This window comes from Arvicanthis niloticus, chromosome 16 (assembly GCF_011762505.2).
Source record: "Arvicanthis niloticus isolate mArvNil1 chromosome 16, mArvNil1.pat.X, whole genome shotgun sequence".
Classification (NCBI taxonomy): Eukaryota; Metazoa; Chordata; class Mammalia; order Rodentia; family Muridae; genus Arvicanthis; species Arvicanthis niloticus.
Genome location: NC_047673.1, coordinates 46,396,973 through 46,408,157, shown reverse-complemented (window position 1 = coordinate 46,408,157; position 11,185 = coordinate 46,396,973).

The window sequence follows — 11,185 nt, the reverse complement described above, 5'->3', positions numbered from 1 at the left end:
TATTTAAGGGTCTTCCCCACCTTCTCTTCTATTAGTTTCAGTGTATCTGGTTTTATGTGAAGGTCCTTTATCTACTTGGACTTCAGCTTTGTACAAGGAGATAACAATGGATTGATTTGCATCCTTCTACATGCTGACCTTCAGTTGAACCAGCACCATTTGTTGAACATGCTGTCCCTTTTTCCACTGGATGGTTTTAGTTCCTTTGTCAAAAGTCAGGTGACCATAGGGATGTGAGTCCATTTCAAAATCTTCAATTCTATTCAATTGATTTCCCTGCCTGTCTCTGTGCCAATACCATGCTGTTTTTTTTATCACTATTGCTCTGTAGTACAGTTTGAAGTCAGGGATGGTGATTCCCCCAGAAGTTCTTTTATTGTGGATAATAGTTTTTGCTATCCTGGGGTTTTTTTTTTTTTTTTTTTTTTTTTTTTTTTTTTTTTTTTTTTTTTTTTTTTTTTTTTTTTTTGTTGTTGTTGTTGTTGTTTTTCCAAATGAATTTGCAAATTGCTCTTTCTATCTCTATGAAGAATCTATTTGGAATTTTGATAGGGATTACTTTGAATCTTTAGATTGCTTTTGGCAAGATGGCAATTTTTACTAAATTGATCCTGCCAATCCAGGAGCATGGGATATCCTTCCATCTTCTGAGATCTTCTTTGATTTAGTTCTTCAGAGACTTGAAGTTCTTGTCATACAGATCTTTCACTTACTTGATTAGATTCAGTCCAAGATATTTTATATTGCTTGTGATTATTGTGAAGGGTGTCATTTCTCTAATTTCTTTCTCAGCCTGTTTATCTTTTGAATAGAAGAGGGCTACTGATTTGTTTGAGTTGATTTTATATCCAGCCACTTTGTTGAAGTTGTTTATCAGGTTTAGGAGTTCTCTGGTGGAAGTTTTGGGGCCACTTAAGTATACTATCATATCATCTGCAAATAGTAAAATTTTGACTTCTTTCCTTTCTATTTGTATCCCTTTGACTTCCTATTGTTGTCTAATTGCTCTGGCTAGGAATTCCAGTACTATATTGAATAGGTAGGGTGAGAGTGGGCAGACTTGTCTAGTCCCTGATTTTAGTGGGATTACTTCAAGTTTCTCTCCATTCAGTTTGATGTTGGCTACCGACTTGCTGTATATTGCTTTCAATATGCTTAGGTATGTGCCTTGAATTCCTGATCTTTCCAAGACTTTTACCATGAAGGGATGTTGAATTTTGTCAAATGCTTTCTCAGCAGCATCTAGTGATATGATCATGTGGTTTTTTTCTTTGAGTTTCTTTATGTCGTGGATTACATTGATGAATTTCCAAATATTGAACCATCTATGCATTCCTGGGATAAAGCCTACTTGATCATGATGGATGATTGTTTTTATGTGTTCTTGGATTCGGTTTGTGAGAATTTTATTGAGTATTTTTGCATCAATATTCATAAGCAAGATTGGTCTGAAGTTCTCTTTCTTTATTGGGTCTTTGTGAAGTTTAGGTATGAGCATGATTGTAGCTTTATAGAACAAATTGGGTAGTATTCTTTCTGTTTCTATCCTGTGGAGTAGTTTGAAGAGAATTGGTATTAGGTCTTCCTTGAAGGTCTGATAGAATTCTGCACTAAAGCCAACTGGTCCTGGACATTTTGTTGGGAAGACTTTTAATGACTGCTACTATTTCTTTAGGGGTTATGGGACTGTTTAGATGATTTATCTGCTCCTGAATTAATTTTGGTACCTTATATCTGTCTAGAAAATTGTCCATTTCATCCAGATTTTCCAATTTTGTTGAGTATAGGACTTTGTAGTAGGATCAGATGAATTTTTTAATTTCCTCAGTTTCTGTTGTTATGTCTCTCTTTCTGTTCTGATTTTATTAATTTGGATACTGTCTCTGTGCTCTTTGGTTAGTCTGGCTAAGAGTTTATCTATCTTGTTGATTTTATCAAAGACCCAGCTCCTGGTTTTGTTGATATTTTGTATAGTTCTTTCTGTTTTTACTTGGTTGATTTTAGCCCTGAGTTTGATTATTTTCTGCCTTCTACTTCTCTTGGGTGTATTTGCTTCTTTTTATTCTAAAGCTTTCAGATGTGCTTTCGAGTTGTTAGTGTATGCTATCTCCAGGTTTTATTTTTATTTTTATTTATTTTTTTTTTGTTACTTAGAGCTATGAGTTTTCCTCTTAGTACTGCTTTCATGGAGTCCCTCAACTTTTGGTATAATGTGTCCTCATTTTCATTAAATTCTAAAAAGTCTTTAATTTCTTTCTTTATTTTTTCCTTGACCAAGTCATCACTGAGTAGAGCGTTGTTTAGTTTCCAGGTGTATGTGGGCTTTCCATTGTTTTTGTCATTATTAAAGACCAGCCTTAGTCCATGGTGACCTAATAGGGTGCAAGGGATTATTTCAATCTTTTTGTATCTGTTGAGGCCTGTTTTGTGACCAATTATTTGGTCTGTTTTGGAGAAGGTACCATGAGGTGCTGAGAAAAAGGTATATTCTTTTGTTTTAGGATGAAATGTTTTATAGATATTAGTTTAAATCTATTTGATTAATAACTTCTGTTAGTTTCATTGTGTCTCTGTTTTAGTTTCTGTTTTCATGATCTGTCCATTGCTGAGAGTGTGGTGTCGAAATCTCCCACTATTATTGTGTGAGGTGAAATGTATGCTTTTAGCTTTAGTAAAGTTTCTTTTATGTATGTGTGTACCCTTGCATTTGGGGCATAGATGTTCAGAATTGTGAGTTCATTTTGGTAGGTTTTTTTTTTCTTTGATGAGTTTGAAGGGTCCTTCCTTTTCTTTTTTGATTACTTTTGGTTAAAAATTGATTTGATTTGATATTAGAATTGCTACTCCAGCTTGTTTCTTGAGACCATTTGTTTGGAAGATTGTTTTCCATCCTTTTACTCTGAGGTGGTGTTTGTCTTTTTCACTGAGGTGCGTTTCTTGTATGCAGCAAAATTCTGGGGCCTGTTTGTGTATCTAGTCTGATAGTCTATGTCTTTTTATTGGAGAATTGAGTCCATTGATATTAAGAGATATTAAGGAAAAATGATTGCTGCTTCCTGTTATTTTTGTTATTAGAGGTAGAATTATGTTTGTATAACTATCTTCTTTTGGGGTTGTTGGAAGATTTACTTTCCTGCTTTTTCTAGGTTGTAGTTTCCCTCTTTGTGTTGGAGTTTTCCATCAATTATCCTTTGTAGTGCTAGATTTGTGGGAAGATATTGTGTAAATTTGGTTTTGTCATGGAATATTTTGGTTTCTTTATCAATAGTGATTGACAGTTTTACTGGGTATAGTAGTTTGGGCTGGCATTTGTGTTCCCTTAGGGTCTGTATGATATCAATCCAGGATATTCTGGCTTTTATAGTCTCTGGCGAGAAGTCTGGTGTAATTCTTATAGGTCTGCCTTTATAAGTTACTTGACCTCTTTCCCTTACTGCTTTTAGTATTTTTTCTTTGTTTTGAACATTGGATGTTTTGATTATTATGTGACAGGAAGTATTTCTTTTCTGGTCTCGTCTATTTGGAGTTCTGTAGGCTTCTTGTATATTCATGGACATCTCTTTGTTTAGGTTAGGGATGTTTTCCTCTATAATTTTTTGATGATATTTACTGGCCCTTTAAGTTGGGAATCTTTACTTTCATCTATATCTATTATCCTTAGGTTTGGCCTTTGCATTGTGTCCTGGATTTCCTGGATGTTTTAGGTTAAGAGCTTGTTGCATTTTGCATTTTCTTTGAAGGTTGTGTCAATGTTTTCTATGGTATCTTCTGCACATGAGATTCTCTCTTCTATCTCTTGTATTCTGTTGGTGATGCTTGTGTCTACGACTCCTGATCTCTTTCATAGATTTTTCTATCTCCAGGCTAGTCTCCCTTTGAGATTTCTTTATTGTTTCTACTTCCATTTTTAGATCCTGGATGGTTTTGTTTAATTTCTTCACCTGTTTGGTTGTATTTTCTTGTAATTTTTTAAGAGTTTTTTTTTTTTTTGTTTTCTCTTTAAGGGCTTTTACCTGTTTGCCTGTGTTCTCCTGTACTTCTTTAAGGGAGTTATTTATGTCATTCTTAAAGTCCTCTATTATCATCATAAGAAGTGATTTTAATTCTGAATCCCACTTTTCTCGTGTGATAGGGTGTCCAGGGCTTGCTATGGTGGGAGAACTGGGTTCTGATGATGCCAAGTAACTTTGGTTTCTGTTGCTTATGTTCTTGCACTTGACTTTCACCATCTGGATAATGCTAGCGCTACCTGCACTCACTATTTCTGACTGGAGCCTGTCTTTCCTGTTATCTTGTGTGTGTCAGAACTCCTCAGGGTCCAGATGTCTCTGTGATCCTGTGATCCTGCGCTCCAGCTGCTCTGATGGCAGTGTCTCCTCTAGGATGTCTCAGGATATGGTGTCTCCATGGTAGCAGACCAGCTAGTTGTCCACTGCTCTGGGTGCAGTGTCTCCTCTAGGATGTCTCAGGATATGGTGTCTTCATGGGAGCAGACCAGCTAGGTGTCTGCCCCAGCCACAAGGACCAAGTGAGGAGCAGAAGGGCAGAATAAGTCATTCTAAAGGTAGTAAATGATGAGAAGGAAACTCAGGGATAAAATCAATTATGCAGAAAAATATGAAGAAATAATAAAATGAAGACTTGATTCTTTGAGAAAATTAATAAGATAGACAAACTCTTATCTAAACTAACTAAAAGATGTACAAAGACTAAATTAACTAAATTAGAAATATATAAGGAGAATAACAGCAGACATGAAAAAATATGGAGACTCACAAGATCATACTTTAAAATTGTGGTTCATCAAATTGCAAAATTTAAAAGAAATATATGATTTTCTTAATACATATCAGTTTTCATAGTTAAATCAGGATCATATAAGCTATTTTAAATAGACCTATAACCCCTAGTGAAAGAGAAGCAGTTAATTCTCTCAAGAAAAAGAAGATTCCCAAGGCTATATGGTTTTAGTGCAGAATTCTATTAGAATTTCAAATTTTTAAATTAATTTTTATTGAATATTTTATTTACATTTCAGATGTTACCTTTCCCCATTTTCCCTCTACCAAGACACCCCCTATCCCATTCTGTCTCTTCCTGCTTCTATGAGGACGTGCCCCCACCCACTCACTTACCCACTCACCCATTCCCAATTTCTGGTACTTGAATTCCCCTACACTGGGGCATCCAGCCTTCACAGGACAAAGGACCTCCTCTTCCACCTATGCCCTAAAATGCCATCCTCCCCTACATATACAGCTTGAGCCCTGGGTCCCTTCCTATGTGCTCCCAGTCTAGTGGTTTAGACCCTGGGAGCTCTGGTGGTTGGTATTGTTGCTCTCCCCATGGGGCTGCAAACCCCTTCAGCTCCTTCAGTCTTCTCTCCAACTTCTCCATTGGGAACCCCATGATCAATCAGTTCAGTGGTTAGCTGTGAGCCTTTGCCTCTGTATAGTTAATGTCAATATTTCTAGGGCCATTCCACAATATAGAAACACAGGGACATTGCCTTCCTCACTCTTGACCACTACAAATCCTTAGAGAAGATAAGGTCTTCTTAAGTCCTATTCCATTTTGTTAGGGAAATTAATGGCCCTAATCCTATTTAGTTCACATTAGCATACTCACAGTTGTTGACTATGTGAGCAATGTTATGCCCAGTGGAGAACATTCATAACATTCAGTGCAAGGCCATGCAGGGCAACTTAACAAGACCTTGTTTCAAAATATAACTGAGGAAATAATGCCCTGAATATTATGCTTTAAATAACCTTAGGCCAACAGAAAACACCCTCAATGCTCAAAATAGTTTGTTTTTTTTTTTCTTTTTTTTTTAAATTGCTAGTCCAAGGAGTCTCATAGCTATCTCTAAACATCATAGACTATTTCAAAGAATGTTGGTTACCATTTATAACCCGATAGAAAAGCCTTATTGCAGAAGACACTACTCATCATACATAGGGAAATACTAGTGCTCAACAAGAAGCTCTTTCTGTACTTAGTAAGATTTAGTGCTGAAAGATACACTGTGCACTATACGCAAAGAAAATAGTAATACTCAGCTACAGACACTTTGAGGTATAACAGTGACTTTCCTACAAGGTAAATGGTATAGTGGTGAGACAAACGGTATTGGATTACTCTGTCACCTTTTAATTGAACTTAAATCCCACTCTTTAACATAGAACCCATACATGGCACTATTATAGTAGCAAATAACCTGAAACTAGAGTGGTCATAAACAAGGGGAAACCTACTAATATTATTCATTGGTAGTAATATATCAATGAAATGACTCCTAAATAACATGTAGGTACATCCATAGACGAGAGTATCATTCAACCCTTATCAGAGAAGCTTCTTCTTTAAATAAATTATAACCAACACAAATATCACAACTGAGCATGGTGCAGAGAATCAGAGACTTTGGGTTGTGTTTATCAAATGTCTATGTGGGTTGTGTTTATCAACCTTTCCTCTTAAGCCTCAAGTATCTGTGCAGGAGAGGATGCAGAATGATTGTAATTCCCAGAGGTAGTCGATGTTTCTAAGAAAACAGGGTTTTTCGGACAAATCATTGACAGAGACTGTAGAAGTACACACTAGTCCTATACAATTTTAAAGCAGACCAAATCCCAGTATGAAAAAGGGAAAGTGAACTCAAAGTCACATTCCTAAGCAAGAATCTTTTTGAAACCTGTTGAAAAATAGAAAATTCATTTTCTCTAGTGGAGTGACAATGAAAATATCAACCACATGTCAGGACAGACCTCAGACCTCATCCCCAGGGTTCCTTGGCCAACACAAACAAACTCCATTTTTTTTTTTTTTTTTTTTTGGCTGCTATTGTTGTTTACATTTGCTTGTTTTGATTATTGTTTTGGGAGGTTAATTTGATTATTTTTTGCTTTTTTTTTTTTTTTTTTTTTTTTTTTTTTTTTTTTTTTTAGAAAAAAACATGGTTTGGTGATGTGTAAGTTGGATAGGATCTTAGAAAGAATATGATGAAATATATAAACAATTTCAACTTTAGAAAATATATTTATAAAAAGAAGTCTGGCAGGTTTGGGAATATAGTTCAGTAAAGGAGGACTTGCTTAACATGTTCAAGGCCCTCATTCAACCTCCAGTATCACAAAATGAGCCCAGAAAAATAACAAATATATATACAGGGAAGTGTTGATATTTATGTCAAAACTGTTGAATACTGTTTCTATGAAAGAGTATATGTGTCAATGTTTGCAAAAGTAGATAAACAAATTAAATACTGTTGACTTGAATCTAGAGATTGCTTTGATATTCTTCATAAAGATTTTTTGGAAAATAGAATTATTTATCTTTTTTTTAAAGAAAAATAAAATATATTATTTCCTGTTTCTGATGCAAATATAATTTTCTAGGACTTTCATATACATAGAAATTATTTTACATATGTGCATAATATATACTTGTAAACTCAGAACATAAAATTTGTTTGTTTTGCATTGATAAAATATTCATAAATTATTTAATATCTATAAATACAATAGGAGATGTAAGCAATTGTAGTTATATTTATATAAAAATGATGAATGAAACTCAGTTTGTAATCTGGTATATAAAACTTGCCAACTTCTTATTCATGGTGCTATCCTAGAGTGAACCAAATTTATTTAATCAAGTACATGATTTTATCTAGAAAATTAACACTATGCTCATTACCCAAATATGTTGATAAGAAAATACTTGCAACTTACACCAACAATCCAATATAACTCCTTGATAACAGCAAAATGTTAAGTCATTCATCTTATTAAAACTGCTTTGTATAGTTCTTATAATACATAAGTTTATGTTTTAATTAAGTGCTTAGATTAAAACTGTACAACCATTTTGATTACTTTTTAAAACTAAGGGACCAAGTGCTTTCAACAATGTCCATATGTCATCCTCTGCTTTATTAATTTATATTGCAACCTCTTATAGGTTCAGTTTTTAAGTTCAAATGAAAAATATTGAAGATAGTTCTTAGTTGAAACATTTCAGAAATGTTTATTTTCTCCAACATCTTAAGAGCATTTGACATCTTCCTACTGCAAAGTAATCAGTTACTAAAAGGTTAAATAATATTGAAATTTTACTTCTATTTTTAATAAGGTATACTTGACAAAAATCCTGTTTTTATGAATGATACAATGTCATGATTTGGTTACTTAAATGTTTGATATGACTGTCAAAATTAAGTCAATTATCATAGTAATCAATTTGTACTATTACTCTTGTGGAGATACTCAGTCTGAGACCAGTGGAGCTTTTTTAATTTAGGATGAATTTGACTTACGTGTCTAAGCTCCCTGAGAACTAGAATGCTAGCACAGTCATCCAAATCAGTGGCTTTCACACTCTTTTATCTCAGATTTACAGAAAGAAATTCATGGATGATAGTGTGAGTTTTAGACAGAAAATTATTATAGATTCATAGATGGTACCTCAAGGAGGGAAAGCAACAGAGGAGGGATAAGACAGAGACAGAGACAGAGACAGAGACAGAGAGACAGAGAGACAGAGAGACAGAGGCAGAGGCAGAGGCAGAGGCAGAGGCAGAGGCAGAGGCAGAGGCAGAGGCAGAGGCAGAGGCAGAGGCAGAGGCAGAGGCAGAGGCAGAGGCGACAGAGAGAGGCAAAGAGAAACCCTGAGAAAGAGAAGCTTCTATAGAGCTGCTCCTGATCTGGGGGAATTTCAAGGATTTATGAGAGAAATGGGTGAGGTCTGGGGAAAGAGATGAGTTGATGAGTCCATCAGGGCCATCTGCAATGTCTCTAGCTGTTTCCTCTTCTTTTCAGTTGGATGTAGCATCTAGGTGGAGGTGGAGGTGCTCATTAAAAGAAAACAAAACAAGAGAACTGAAACCCAAACTCTTTCCTGGCATCCTGAATGCCAGGAAGGACATTCCTGGTATGGCTGTTTTGTAGTTTCAGCCATATCTGACTAGTTTCTGCCTCTGGTTGTCATCATTATTGTATATGTCCACTTACTTAAGATAGGCTTTCAGGCAAACTTCAAATATAAAATACAATATTACAAGTAGTAAAGTGAGGTATAAAGTATAGGTAGCATTGAAGAGATCGAAGGTTACTATAAATTCACAATATCTATTAAATAACAGATTTAAAGTATGGTGTCTATTTTATTGCTTCATGATTTTTGTTTTGTTGTAATTATTGTTGTTTTGAGACATCTCTTACAACCCATAGTTTCACTGACCTTGAATCTTGTCTAGGAGTGACCTTAAAATTTTGATTCTCCTGCCTCCATCTACTGAGTGATAAAATGCAGCTTTGTTTCACTATACCTGGCTACGACATTTTTAATATCACTTACATACACTGAAAAATAAAAGCTATACTCTGCAATAATATATAGCTTGGAATAGAGTGGGGGAGTATTTTCTGTAAGAAAATTAGTGCAGTTCAAAAAAGGTACCTGTGTTTTAATGGACTGTTGAAGTAGAAATTAAAGGTAGATATTCAAATAGCTACATAAAATCTGCATTGACAGATAATCACATTTTTTGCATGAAATTTCAACTAAAACTCTAGAGTAAAAAATCATTTTAGTTATAATAACAGGGGTTAAAAATTCAATATAATGAATTTCTGCTTTTGAAATGACATTTTCAATTTCCATTAAGCTTGATAAGATAAACCTATTATATGAGTTCTACCAAGAAGAATTATCTATCTTAAAAAAATCTTTTAAGGTTTTATTTAAGCAAGTGCTTCATAAGAATTCCACTTGAGCTAGTCACTTGTGAAAATCAAATTGGGCCTTCAATAAATTGATTTTTTTTCCATTTTATGTTCTAAAATTTAATAGTTCAGGTGAGACAAGTAATGATTTTTTTAAAGAAGTATTATAACCATAGATTTGTAAGATTAGCAAAAAGTTAGTTTTTCCTCAGTGAATTGTGACTTTATATAATGTGTAGAAATAAAAATAATGTTTCAATGAAATGAAGTACGTTCATATATGTGAATATTAAATGCTTGAGTATACATCTACTGTGCATTAGGCATATCCATAAATAAATAAGAAATCTTTTATCAGACTTAAGAGTTGGTTTCACTGTTAGAGGCTGATTCATGACCAAAAATGTAAGAAATCATATATCTAATTTGTAGGCAATTTTTCTATTTTTTGAAGGTTTTCATAATGTAAAACTTTGTCATATTTAAAGACTGTCAGAAACCACAGAGAAATAGGCAACTATGAAAAGAGCTTATGCAATGATTCCCAGAAAATCAAGGGATAATGAACAAGAATCTAACTGTAAATCATCACAGTTTTTAATTTATATAAGAATAAGAAACTTCTAAAAACCATAAATCTGGTATAATACTCACTGCTTGATCCCGAGAAGATAGTTACATAGTTTCTATACATATTATTCTTTAGTTTTAAGCTCTCCAAAATGTATGTCTTGTCCATAATGGTATGGACATTAGGAATTTATTTGTGGATAAGAATAACTTTACTGTAGTTACAGAGAACAAAAGAGTTCATTAAATGCCTTCAAGAGAGCTAGAGATCCACAAACAGGGTAAAAGTATATCCATGTACCTCAACAGATAAAAACCTAACACCTGAGAATAACAGCTGCCAAAGGGAAACTGGGAAGCTAGTGAGTGACAATGATCCAAGTGAAGGGTGTTGCTGCTGCTGCTTGGATGTGTCCCAAAAGCCTAGGCAATCAATCCAAAATTAGACAAACAAGACTACAACAAACTACCTTCTGCACAGCACAGGAAGCCATCAGCAATAGAGACAACAGACATTTATCATCTATGTAGCACAACTTCAGTTAAACTCTTTTAAGTGTGTGTGTGTGTGTGTGTGTGTGTGTGTGTGTGTGAGAGAGAGAGAAAGAGAGAGAGAGAGAGAGAGAGAGAGAGAGAGTCTATCTTATAAGGTAGTAGGTTTCCATATAGATGTTTTAACATAACCTTTTTCTTCCTTCATTCCCTCTAAACTCCTCTATGCAGAACCTGCCATGCAATCTCACTCTCAAGATAGCTTTTTTCTTTTATTATCTATTATTATTTATTATTAATAATAATACATTTATATATATATGTGTATGTGCATATAAATATGTATATTGCATGCACAAATACATATAATTATTGCCGGCTGAGGCCTTTTTGTT